The sequence below is a fragment of the Leuciscus leuciscus genome (genome assembly GCF_965113295.1).
Source record: "Leuciscus leuciscus genome assembly, chromosome: 20".
NCBI classification, from domain to species: Eukaryota; Metazoa; Chordata; class Actinopteri; order Cypriniformes; family Leuciscidae; genus Leuciscus; species Leuciscus leuciscus.
The window spans coordinates 35681354-35694924 of record NC_138744.1 but is presented as its reverse complement, the minus strand read 5'-3'; the positions used below and the strand labels follow the sequence as shown (position 1 = coordinate 35694924).

At 36.2% G+C, this 13571-nt stretch overlaps 1 pseudogene across 1 annotated transcript; it reads right to left on the bottom strand.

Annotated features, from left to right (window-relative positions):
- Positions 1 to 260: 260 nt before the first annotated feature.
- On the bottom strand, positions 261 to 13132 carry LOC309483414 (leukocyte elastase inhibitor-like; annotated as a pseudogene). Its single transcript, XR_014211708.1, has 6 exons — positions 12957 to 13132; positions 12415 to 12578; positions 12211 to 12328; positions 11714 to 11856; positions 11461 to 11628; positions 261 to 564 (listed from the first exon to the last, which is right to left on the bottom strand). The product of XR_014211708.1 is annotated as a leukocyte elastase inhibitor-like (transcript).
- Positions 13133 to 13571: the final 439 nt, after the last annotated feature.

The window sequence follows — 13571 nt, the reverse complement described above, 5'->3', positions numbered from 1 at the left end:
CAGAAACGAGGACACAATATGCAAGTAAAAAGCTCTTTATTAATAGTCAATAATGATGAATAATCCGGGTGATGCAGGCGGTGGCGCAGGGACTTTGATGGTCAGACACGGAGTGATGGATGAAGTGCAGCGTGCTCTGATGAGTGATGACGTGATCCAGACATGAAACGTAATCCAACAAGACGCGAAACCGGAAAACAGGAACTCAAGACAGGACTCGAGGCACGGAACAGGATCAGACAACACAGAGACTTCATGCAACGATCTGACAAAGGAGATAAGAAAGTGGTGAGCATTTATAGGAGATGAGATGAGTGGCAGCTGGTGATGATGAGTGATTGCAGCTGGATACTGATCAACAGTAACGATCCGGACACACCCACTCACACACATGTAAACAACAAAGCACGAGACTAGAGAGAGACATTGGATCTATGAACCGTGACACATTTGGTATTTTTCCTCCGTCTTAAATTTAGGCAGAGACACTTGAACTTCCTGTAGGATCATCTTGCTGGGTTTGGTCCACTCCATGAGCTTCTCATAGGTCAGTGCCTTTTCAAGCTGGATAATAAAGTGAGGCATGTTAATGTGTGTCTATAAACTGGGGTCTGTTTGTACAGCATCAATGATGTGACGTTTATTTTTTTGTATTTGAATTGGCAATGCAAGTCATGGAGTCAGTGACTTGAATACACCTCTTCAATGGCTTAGATTAGTGGTTCTCAACGGGGGCGTTCAGAGAACAACGGGGGTGTTGGCAGAGATGGGCACAAATACATCAAATTACAAATACTTACTCATCAAATGTATTTAAATAAAATACAAAATACTGCTGTGAAAAAAAAGTATTTAATTAAAATACAAGTAATTTGTAATTTGAAAATACAAAAAAACAAACAAAATTTACAGTCTTTTGTAGTGTGAGAGTAAGTGTGGCGTTAGATACATGTAAGAGTCTAGAATATCGCAATCATTGATGGGAATAACGGCGTTATAAATAAACGGCGTTACTACTAACGGCGTTATTTTTTTCAGTAACGAGTAATCAATTACTGTTTCCTCCGTTACAACGCCGTTACCGTTATTCTGTCAATAAAATGCGGCGTTACTATAATTGAGCTCACTGAAGCGGTTTTCATCCGAGTAGGCTCTCTCAGCTAGGAGTATGGCGTTATATATGTGCCTCATTCCTGAGCGAGTAATTGTAAGTTTTGAGCACAGAGAACTATATTTTGCAAGCACATTACATTATATTTTGACCAGAAATTAACAAGCGCAAAAAAAAATTGTGTTTTAGCAAAGGAAAAAACGATTCCGTGCTCAATAAATGCTTGTTTGCTATTATCCATATTAACGTGCAATAATAACCCCTCTCACGCAGTTTACTCAGGTGCTCTCTCACAAACTTATTCTCTGCGCTCCTGTCAAGCGTGTGTGTCAAGAGTTGAGCGCGCACAGAATTAAGAGGTTGGGAGAGAGAGGGGGGGACTTGACAGGAGCGCAGAGAATAAGTTTGTGAGAGAGCACCTGAGTAAACTGCGTGAGAGGGGTTATTATTGCACGTTAATATGGATAATAGCATTTTTTTTTTTTGCGATTGTTAATTTCTGTTCAAAATATAATGTAATGTGCTTGCAAAATATAGTTATCTGTGCTCAAAACTTACAATTACTCGCTCAGGAATGAGGCACATATATAACGCCATATAGGAGCTGCAAAGTTTTTTCTCTAGTGTGTGTGTTTATGAGGCGCCGGACTGGACAAAAGCGAGGCGAACGCCGCGAGCGCGCTCGACAGTACGCGAGAGAGACCGAGTGTGTCCGAGAACGCGCTCGACAGTGCGCGAGAGAGACCGAGTGTGTCCGAGAACGCGCTCGACAGTGCGCGAGAGAGATCGAGTGTGTCCGAGAACGCGCTCGACAGTGCGCGAGAGAGATCGAGTGTGTCCGAGAACGCGCTCGACAGTGCGCGCGAGAGACCGAATGTGTCCGAGCATAAATACTTTATTTATAAATAAATTACACATTTCAGCATTAGAATAATCTCTGTAGCATATTGGTATCATATGCAATGTTTTAATATAACATGGTTATAAAATAAAACTCCAAAATAACCTGCAGGGAACGTTCAAAGAAAACATCTTTGTTTGACCGGTTGTGAACACGTGCGGCAAACACGACTAGAATTTGGCTAAAATAACCTCTGATGATGACGTTCTCTGTAGGTTATAAAAATAAACCCCCAAAAGATTATATTTTATTATTATTATTATTTATGTTGGTACATTGTTCATTATTATTATATTGAGAGAACTTTTTGTTAAACTTACTGCGAGGAAGAAAATACTTCAAGGCTATACAGTATGTCTACCAGTTGTAAAGGTGTGTGAGTTTTGTCATTTTAATGATATGCACTAGTGTATGTGTATGTATATTTTTTATTTCTATTTATTTATTTTTGGTACATTTCTTAAGAAGCATAATTTATTTTTAGACTTATTTGTTGGCCAGTTGTGGTCTGTGCAATAAATATTAAAAGTTCTAAACCATCTATTGTGTTTTGTTGTTCCACTATAGTAATGATAATATTTTAATATTTAAGTTAATAGGTGTCTCTCACATTGTCCCACAGCAACATTAAACTAGTGTAGAATAGTGTACAATGTTTTATAATAATAAGATGTTCTATTTAGTGTCCATTTCATTCATTTAACATTTCATATTGGGGGTATCCAAGAAATGTCTTATATTTAAACATAAAAAAAGAAAGAAAAAGTAACGCAATAGTTACTTTCCCTGGTAATTAGTTACTTTTGTAATTATGTAATTCAGTTACTAACGCAGTTACTTTTTGTGAGAAGTAACTATTAACTATAACTAATTACTTTTTTAAAGTAACTTACCCAACACTGATCGCAATATCATCGTTTAGTGCAGAAGATGCACTTTTAACGTACATGTTGCCACATTCTGTCATAATAATAAATAATTACGCCTATAACACTATATTTGTATTATATTACACAAAAACTAGTTAACGCTGCTGTGAGGGTGTTTCTAATATACCGCAGCTGTGACAAAGTTGACAACTTTCTATCTTCCGACTGCCATTATCTATTTTTTTACTCTTTTTGAAAGTTGTGAAAACGCTTGTGTGGCGTTATTCTTTTGCTATTTGAGCAAATTGGAACACAAAAAATATATCTAATGTAGTCTTTCATTCACTGCTATAGAAGTTTACCCAACTATGACACCTTCCACCTCTGAGAAACCCAGAAATATGAACAGGGTCAATAGGATGTGTCACGTCACGTGATTTACTTGCCAAAAACTGTAATAGGTAATTTGGTAGTCCTATTTGTATTTTATGTCTATGGTCCTAGGGTTAGTTCACCCAAAAATTTAAATTAACCCATGATTTACTCACCCTGACGTCATCCTAGGTGTATATGACTTTCTTCTTTCAGAAGAATACAATCAGAGTTATATTAAAAAATGTCCTGGCTCTTCCAAGCTTTATAATGACAGTCAATGGGTATATTTTTTGAAGTCCATCAAAGTGCATCTATCCATCATAAAAGTGCGTCTATCCATCATAAAAGTGCGTCTATCCATCATAAAAGTGCATCTATCCATCATAAAAGTGCATCTATCCATCATTAAAGTGCATCTATCCATCATAAAAGTGCATTTATCCGTCATAAAAGTGCATCTATCCATCATAAAAGTGCATCTATCCATCATAAAAGTCCGTCTATCCATCATAAAAGTGTATCTATCCATCATAAAAGTGTATCTATCCATCATAAAAGTGCATTTATCCATCATAAAAGTGCATCTATCCATCATAAAAGTGTGTCTATCCATCATAAAAGTGTCTCTCCATCATAAAAGTGCTCCACAGGTGCACCTGAGACCCGCAGTGACGGATTAATTGACAGCTGCTGTCAGACTCTAAAATGGAGAGTGGCTGGAGTGATGCAGTTATGCAACAGAGCTGTCATTTGAAGTCGAGGACTTTTCTCCCCCACCTTCACCTGAAGTGGAGGAGGGTGAATTGTTTGTGGACACAGGGCCAGAGCCATATCAATTCGAGCCGTTGGCACAAACTGCGGTCTTAACTCCTGCATCGCGATCGGCATCCGACTATGCTAGCAAAGCAGCCATGCAAGGGAGAATGGGGCCATAGTGTCTGAGTGAAAATAAATACTTCCTCACAGGGTTGCAAGACGACGTAAAGTACATGCATCTGATGAGTTTTATCGAGTTGATGTCAATAGCGCGTGCTCTCTGTAGGCATATTCATATTTTGCCACTATGTGAAAAAATCCAGCAAAATGCGCCTATGCGTTTGTCGACCCCAGAGGATTAACTTTAGCCTAACCATAAATTGTGATTAAAATATATATGATCACTCACATCAAGACGCCGCTGCGGTGGTGGAGTCCATGCAGGAGGAGCAGTGTTTGGCACTGCGTCGCTTTTCAGCGTGAGCTGTGTGGAGAATTCCATTTCTACTCTATCCTGAACGTTTTCAATACTCGCAATTCCAACTCCTGACTCGCTACAGTGGTTTTGTAACATTTTTATACCGCCAAGGGCGTGGTGAGCTGGAACCTGCTTACGTCACATGCCACTGCTTACGTAACGCAGTACCGCAAACATCCAATAGGAAAATTCAACTGCAGTAGCCACCGTTCAACCTGAAGAGGGCAGCACTCAGACGTTTTTACACCATATATTGTGGAATTAAAACACTTTATACCCAAATGTCAAAACAGTTACTCGAATCAATGAACAGCACTAATAAAAAAAAAAAACATTCTTACAGATCATTAACTAAAAATAGTTGGTTAAGGGTTTAGTTACCCTTTAATAAAGGCCTTCTGAAGGGAAGCGATGCGTTCGCGTAAGAAAAATATCCATATTTAAAACTTTATCGACTAAAATAACTAGCTTCCGGCAGACGGCCTACGCAAGTCGACTTGCGCCACAAGAGTAACACTTGACGACGTAAGACGTAGGATGTAGGAGTAGCGTAAGCTTTGACGCCTCTCGCGGTTCAAACAAACAGGGCTGGCCAACAAACTCAAGTTCCTCCCACATTTCTCTTAAAAAAATGTCGTTTTAGACTTCTAATTCGTGACTGGTGTTTTGTTTTGCTATATCCTCTGCGCCTCCGCGTTCATCATTGCGTCATGCGTCGGGTCAAGTGATGCTCTTTTGCCATAAATCGATGTGTACGGCCGTCTGCCGTCTGCTAGTTATTTTAGTCGTTAAAGTTTTAAATATGGATATTTTTCTTACACGAATGCATCGCTTCACTTCAGAAGGCCTTTATTAACCCCCCAGAGCCTGTGGAGCACTTTTATGATGGATAGATGCACTTTTATGATGGATAGATATGGACTTCAAAACTTAAACGGCCATTCACTGCCATTATAAAGCTTGGAAGAGTCAGGACATTTTTTATAACTCCGATTGTATTCATCTGAAAGAAGAAAGTCATATAAACCTATATGGCTTCAGGGTAAATCATGGGAACATTTTCATTTCTGGGTGAACTATACCTTTAAGCCTGGTGATGAAAGTTAAAATATGCGAAATAAAATTATATATTTAAAAAAGTATTTTAGTATTTTAAATACAAATTACAGTCTCTCGAAGTATTTAATTACATATTACATTTCATTTCACTTTTGTTAAGGAAAATACGAATTAAATTAATTAAAAGTACAAACCTAAAAAAAAAAAAGTAAAACAAAATACTCAAAAGTAATTAAATATGTATTTCAAATACATGTAAGTAAAATACTGCCCATCTCTGGGTGTTGGAAGCAATATTTTTGAAAGGGGGCATTCAGGTGTTCATGGGGGCGTTCACGAGTTTACACCAAAGATCCAGGCAAGACAAGATTAAACATGTAATTACTTGCAAAATTATTGCCTACATTCTAAAATCTGCCAGTTTAATGCGACATGTAAACTATGGGACTCGATTATTTTTCCAGTCATAGACCAGCGCTCAAGCACTGACTAGAAACCAGAGCTGACAAGAATCAGCATTCACAAGCTCAAAAATGTGTTTCGCACTGACAACAATCCGGTGGTGGCTAGAATCACACAGTGGAGGAATGGAAAGTTGACAAGCCATTAAAAAAGTATTCTGTAATTTAAATGTATTCTGTAATCACATTTTAGTAATGTATTAATTCCGCCGTCACATCTGAGCACAAAACACTGCTTGGATAGTTTCAAGATAGTTAAAAATAATTAATAATACAATAATAATTTAATTGTTCATATGTTTATTCTTGTTATAAGTTTTTGTATTGTTTTACTGATTATGAACACAAATTAATCATGACAAACCAAATTAATTGTAATTGTATTAATTATACCATTGATGAAAACAAGCAGATACCAAGGTATTTTAGGCCTACAATTCTAACATAATTTTTCATAAAAAATCATGATTGTATTTTTTTTTTTTTTTGAAAGTAAGGTTAATGTAAGCAGCTTCTTGCAATACTCTCCTAAATGCGTAATAAAACTTAAGAGCAAACATTACAGCTTTAATGACGTTTGTTTTTACTGTCCGATGACAGCCCATCTTATATCTACTTTGAGAGGCATGGGAGACAGTCGGAAGTTCATTTGTTGCCCCAGGAGTTTATAATAGCATATTTTAACAAGATTTTCAGATGGATAAAGAAAAAAAAAAAAAAAGAAAAAAAAACGGCCAAAAAGTTTTTTAAATGTTGGCTTTATTAAACTAGGCCTATGTTTTAAACATGCGAATAAAGAGTCTAATATGTCTATTTATTTTTAATATAGGCCTACTATTTATTAATTTATTGTTTTTTTATTTAACATTTTTACATTTAACATGAATAATCAAACATTTAACATAAAACAAGAATTGCACAACAATTTTAAATGTCTACTCATTTGTTCATTTTAAAATGATTTATTCATTTACGTACAAAACATACAGTACATATATGTTTTAATTAAATAGATTTATGCTATTCCTTATTCTTTCGGTTTATAAGGTGTCACAACAAATCCTGCATTCCTAGTCTTCCATACATAATAGCCTCTGTGACATTTAGTCACTTATCAGTTCAAAATCACAGTCCACAAACAGTGCATTTAAAAAAGATTTGAAATCTTTTATTAAAGATAAAGATCAATTAAAATTGATTTGTCCAATCAAATTTGTAACCGTTGCATTTCATTAACACTGATACACTGATATATAGGCTAATTTCTACTTCAGATGACTTTTTTACTCTCTGGGAACGGGTTGTTCTGAGACAGTGCTTATGATTTATGGGGATAAAAAAAAAAAAGAAGCATTTTTATCATTATAGGGTGGTTTTGTACACACACTGCCAACACACATTTATGTTCAAACGCCATGTAAAAGTGAATTTTGCATAATATTGCCCTTTAAATATCAGTTGTCACTCTATAATGTATTAGTACTTAGTTTTATGATCAAAGCTCTGTAGTTTTAAAACATGTAATGCAATGCAATACAATGATGATTGAGATGAACAAATAAATACTCACCAAAAGCCAGATGGATCATATTTTATACCTGCATGATTTTTCTGAAAAAAAAAATATATATATTTCTGGGTAATCAAGTAAACCTACTGAGTTCATCAAAATAATATACAAGTTATTCTTACACTTACTTTATATTAATCAGTAAAGATTTCACAGTAAAAAAAAATTAAATAACCATGAGCTGAAGTTGGACGTTTTTACAAAATGGCCTTTATACGTGCTAAAATATATGGACTATCAATAAGATTAAAGAAGGCATGTAGTAGATAAAAAATTTGCTGCTATGTCAAACCTGTCAGCTGAAGTGCCGATGATAGCCACTCTTACTGTATCCTTGATCATATCATGAACTACATTTCCCATAACCCCTTGCCTGGACTAATCGTGTTCTGATTAGTTCCACCTGTGTGTTATTATCTCATTTACTCTTGCCTATTTAAGCCCTGTGTATTAATTCTTATGTGAAGTCTTGTTTGTGTCACACTGCATTTCTGAGTGCGTTTCTGTGTAATAGTTTTTGATTGTCTGCCTGGTTTTCTGGATTTTCTTGTTTGCCTGTGTTTTCTTCCCTGTTGTTATCTGGATTGTTTGCCTTGTGGTTTTGATCATTTTCCTTATGGATTACGATCAGGGATGGGGAAATGAAGCCTCATGAATCACTGAGGCTTTCCCCTGACTGTTCCGGGAAAAGATTCAAAGCTTCGAGAGTGTCGAGAACTGGTCGAGAACAGCGCCATCTGGTGGTTATTTAAAATAAAGCAGCCAGAAGCCTGTGTTAGAAGCTCTGGCAGATGAAGCAACCACAACACACTCCATAGTTTCAATGTTATGTGTACAAATAAAAGCCTTACATGTTTGTGTTTCATTTGTTCATTAAATAAATTTAATTTCCCATTAAAGTGTGACAATAAAATATAATATAAGCTTATATGATTCAACAATATTTAATGTAGGCCTTCTCTCTCTCTCTCTCTCTCTCTCTCTCTCTCTCCACACACACACACACAAAATGAATAAGGACATTGTCTGATAGGATCATCTGTTATTAAATGTGCTTATGACACTTGTTACTGATAGTGCTTAACTGTAGGAATGACAGAAAGGTGAAAAAGTTTTTAATTGTATTTATTATTTTTGTCTGTTGCCATTGCTCTAAATACAAACCCTTCACCAAACACCAACACCCTATCTCTTCCCCCCAATCCCACCTTAAACCCAAATACCAACACCAAATTACCTAAAATCACCAAAAAGTGCAAAGATTTTACAAAAACAAAAAGAAACAAAAACAACAAAAAAAATAATAGCCTAAGTAGTGAAAAATAAATGTTGGTTATTTAAATGTAATATATTGATTAACTTTCAAAGTACAGCACTCTCCTCACAAACACATCAACCAGACTGAGGCAACAATGACTCGTTAAATAAGATCTGGGGCCTGTTTCAGAAAGGAGGTTAAGTGAAAACTCTGAGTATGTTAACCCTGAAATGAGGGAAACTCTGAGTTTTCTGTTTCAGAATAAGAGGTATGTTAAACCTGAGAAAGCAGAGTAAGTCAAGCCTGTTTCAGAAAGAGAGGTAACTTATACTCAGAGTCAGTTACCATGGTAACTTACTCTGTGAACCTAACCTGGTCGGGAGCAGGTTTTCTTCAGTAAACCCAGAGTTTCTTTCGGTCTCCTCCTCTTTTTAAAGAGGAAGTGGTGTTTAAACACCTCATTCATTCTTTCAGTACATTTTTATTAATAAAATTAATCTTTTATTAATAAATAAAATATTGCTTTTTTTATTTTTTATAATAAGATGAAGTCTATATAACTCCTTAACTGGCAACTGAAAACACAGTAGTATATTAGAGTTACATAATGTAGTTCTAAACAAATTCTACAGAATTAAACTGTGGCATTTACTGGAAATCACTGAACTGTTCATCTGTGCACCAGAAGTTGATGGACCGTCCTCCTGCTGTTCTTCCACACTCTGGGGGCGCGGGGAGAGATAAGAATACCCGTTTATACTTAGATTTAAACTTAGATTTAGACTTAGATTGAAAAGTAGCTTTCCTGTAGCTCAGTGGTAAGAGCACTGCGTTAACAATGCAAGGTTGTGTGTTTGATCCCAGTGGATTGCACATACCTATGTATAAATGTATAGGATAATGCAATGTAAGTCGCTTTGGATAAAAGCGTCTGCCAAATGCTTAAATGTAGATTCTATAGGCTACTCCACATAAAAATGTGAAAGAATGTGTAGACACATAATGTTAACATTACCTCTGTAGCAGCAGAAACTCTTTATCCCCATGTGATGAGCATTTGGTTGAGTACACTTTATAACACTATTTGTCATCATTTCTGGTGTATTGAGTAGGCAACTTACAACTACCTGGGTTTCTGTTGGGACAGGAGGCTCCAAAAGACAGATATTACCATCAGAATCTATTGGGACCAACAAAAATCGTAACCCAAAGTAAAATAAATGGAAATATCAAAAATAGCCTATATCAAAAATAACACATATGTAAACCTCTTACATTTTATGAAGGCCCTTGGATCTTTGGGAGTGACTGGCTCTGAAGTCCGTCCAGGAATTCCCTCAGCCAAAAATGCTGCTGCACTGCTAGACACTGGATGCTTTAGTTATTTAATATGTCACATGTTTGTAAAGCTAGGTAGCCTACACTGCAGTAGGCCTTACTTGACTGAATTATGTTTTTATATTTAAATTTCAGCTGCTGCCATGTTCTTTTAATACCTGCAGGATTGCCCCTACATGAAAATTAAAATTAGGTTGAATAACATACTGTTCTTCCAGTTTCACCTCTGATATTATAACAGTTGGGCAAGTTACTTGTATTACTAACTACAAATGACATCTTCAACATTGTAATTAGATTAATGTAATAATGACTATCTTTAGAAATTATTGGTCTACTTATTACTAATTACTAAATCCCATGTCAACTTTAAACACTTGAACAATACAAGGAGAGACAAGAAACAGCACTTTTAATGCTTTCAAATAAACAATATACAATTGCATGAATTATTCTTGAATTGACCAAAGTGTGTAGAGGGAGAAGGTTACATTAAAAATATAACTTTTAAAAATGTATGTTAAATAGCCTATACAGAATTGTTCTATAGTCTAATACAATTACATCAGATTTAACTTTAAATTACAGAAGAATTAAGAGTAATCCCTTTAATTAAATTACAGTATTTAGATTACTTGGTAATTAATTACACCCAACACTGTATAACAGTAATTAAAATGTGAAGAAATATGCAGACCTCTTTTTGTCTGGCGCTGTTGCCATGGTGACTCATAATATCTGTGCTCCATTGATAATGGCTTTTTATAGTTGTGGCGCACGCGCTTAACTCAGAGTCAGTCAACTCAGAGTTGATTGAACTAACTCATTTCAGCTGTTCTGAAACCAAAAACTCAGAGTTTCCCATCTCAGGGTAAGTCAACTCAGAGTTCAAGTTTTAACTCAGAGTTGGTTGAACCTCTTTATTGAAACAGGCCCCTGGAGTTCGAGCCTTCTGACACCCAAAGCGAAACGCGCACGTGATTTGACAGAAAGTGAGGATTCGTTTGTCATCGATCACGTGACTCTAGTAAACTGATACACGCCCTGATACGGGGCTTCACTAGAAATTGTGTCGCTTGTGTGATACGCGCAACGAAGCTTCAGTGTCATACGTAACATCACTAATTACGATTCTGGATTGCCCCAATAAACAGCTGCATTTGGATCGTCAACCTGTGTGTGTGTCTCTGAGCAGTTTGTGAAAACAGCACTCTTTATAGGGTTAAACTGCTATTCCAAATAATGAAACAAAGCACCATACTAGCAGAATCTGTGCTGTCTCACCTTCTGAAGGCCAGTGGTGTCGTCTTCCATTGCATTAGGAAGGATGATCAACATACTGAGATTCTTCCCGACATACGGCAGCTCCAGAATCTGACTGTTCATCTCTGGGATTAAGGTTAGCGGAAACGTTGACTTCTGGTGCATCATCTTCACTGATTTAGTTTGAATCTGCCAAAAATAAGTGGAAACACTTTATAACTGCTCTTTTTAAGACAGTTACAATTATTTAAATAAAAAGAGCATGAAATCTCACCTTGTTCAGCTTAAACTGCCCATCTCTGGTGGCTTCCTTTGGGAATTTCGTCTCCCAGTTTCCCTTGAAGTAGATAGCATTCACCAAAACCAGTTTTGTGTTCTCATCGATGACTCCCTGTGGCACCAAGTCCTTGATCTTCTCTAAAATACAAATGGACAAATTGTTTACTTTGAGCAGTGATTTAATTGATTCTCATAGGCCTAAATTAATTTACTGAATCTATAACACTCTATTGTTATGTAAGTCCAAAAAAACAAAAAAACAACCCACTATTAAAGCGTCTGTCTCAAAGTTCTTATGGAATAAAGTTCTTATGAACTTAATGGCCAAATAAAAACCGCATTAAAGTCAAAACTTTAACCTCCAAAGAACTTTATAGCTCAATTCAAGAACCCATTAAGCTGAATATGGTCCTTAAAATACAATTTTACTGAACTTAAAAAGCATCAAACATCAAAGAATTGTTTGTAGAGTAAGTTTATGCTGGATTAAACATTGTGTTTTTTTCTCCACCCATGTGTTGATGTTGACACGAGCAGCCTCTGATTGGTTCATGAAGTCCACCTTCTCCAGTCCGGCTTCATAGTAGCTTTTTGCATCATTGAGGAATTTCTGTAATACAGCAAACCGATTGAGGTGCAAATGATATTAGAGAAGAGAACATTTCCAGAACTTCCAGTGAATAAACCAAATCTTACCTCAACAAACTGGAAGGATTGCTCTCCGTAGAGGCGGTTGGCAAGACTCCTGGTTTGTTCAGCTCACTCATGAACTTGTTGAAGCTGGAATGAATTTGGTCCACTGAATCATGATGTCCTGGAGTCGCGGCGTCGGGTTTCAGATGGTTGTTAAAGCCCAAGACCTGCACAGCATTATTGTGGGTAGAATTAATAAACATAACCTCACTATTCTGATATGTTTAACATATAAACTCTAAAAAAAAAAATGCTGGGTTGTTTCAACCCATGTTTGGGTCAAATATGGGAAAACCCAAACGTATTTTTTTTTTTTTTAATTCAGACCCGATTTTTTTTATTCAGTTTTTAACCCAGTTAGGTTTATCCATATTTGATACAAACATGGGTTGAAACAACCCAGAATTTTTTGAGTTATTAAAAAACAATATATAATAGTTTAAAATACTGCACATGATGATGCATGAAACACACACATATAGCCTATACACATTTTGAATTCTGAACTACTGGTCATAAAACATACTACATAAGTGTGAGATCACCTTAATCATCTGATCTGCTGTGTTTCCTCTTGCACCGAGCAACACCATGGCCAGAGCCGAGGAGATGCTGACAGGAGAGAAGAACACATTTCCTGATGCGTTTCCTCCGCTAATCTTCTTGAACAGGTTGAGGGAGAACTGTGTGTTTGCTGCAGTCAAAGGCTCCATTTTCACAAGTTAGAAAGAAATAGCAGTAGTTTTATCAACAGCAGATTTGAAGGTCTTCTTCATCATGACACACAATCTGTTTTAATCTAATGTTATTACTGTGTGAGTTACCATTTAAATTGCATACATAAAAGTACCTCTAAAAGCATTACCTAGAGTAGTCATCAGAAATGATGAAGTTTCCCAGCGTGTCTGAGGAGAATGAATCTCTGGTTGTGGTGTCGTAAATGATGCCTCACCCTAAAGTGGTCAGCCTTGAAGCCCAATCAGTTTGTAACATTCCCTGTAATTATTAAACTTATGTTTACCCACCTGGATCAGCATAATACTTAAATTGCGTGATTCATTTTTCATTTGTTTATCATAAGTACAAAATTAAAATAGCTGAAGAAACTAACCTGAACTCAAGAAATATAAATGATAATTGTATTAGTCATTCTTAATCCT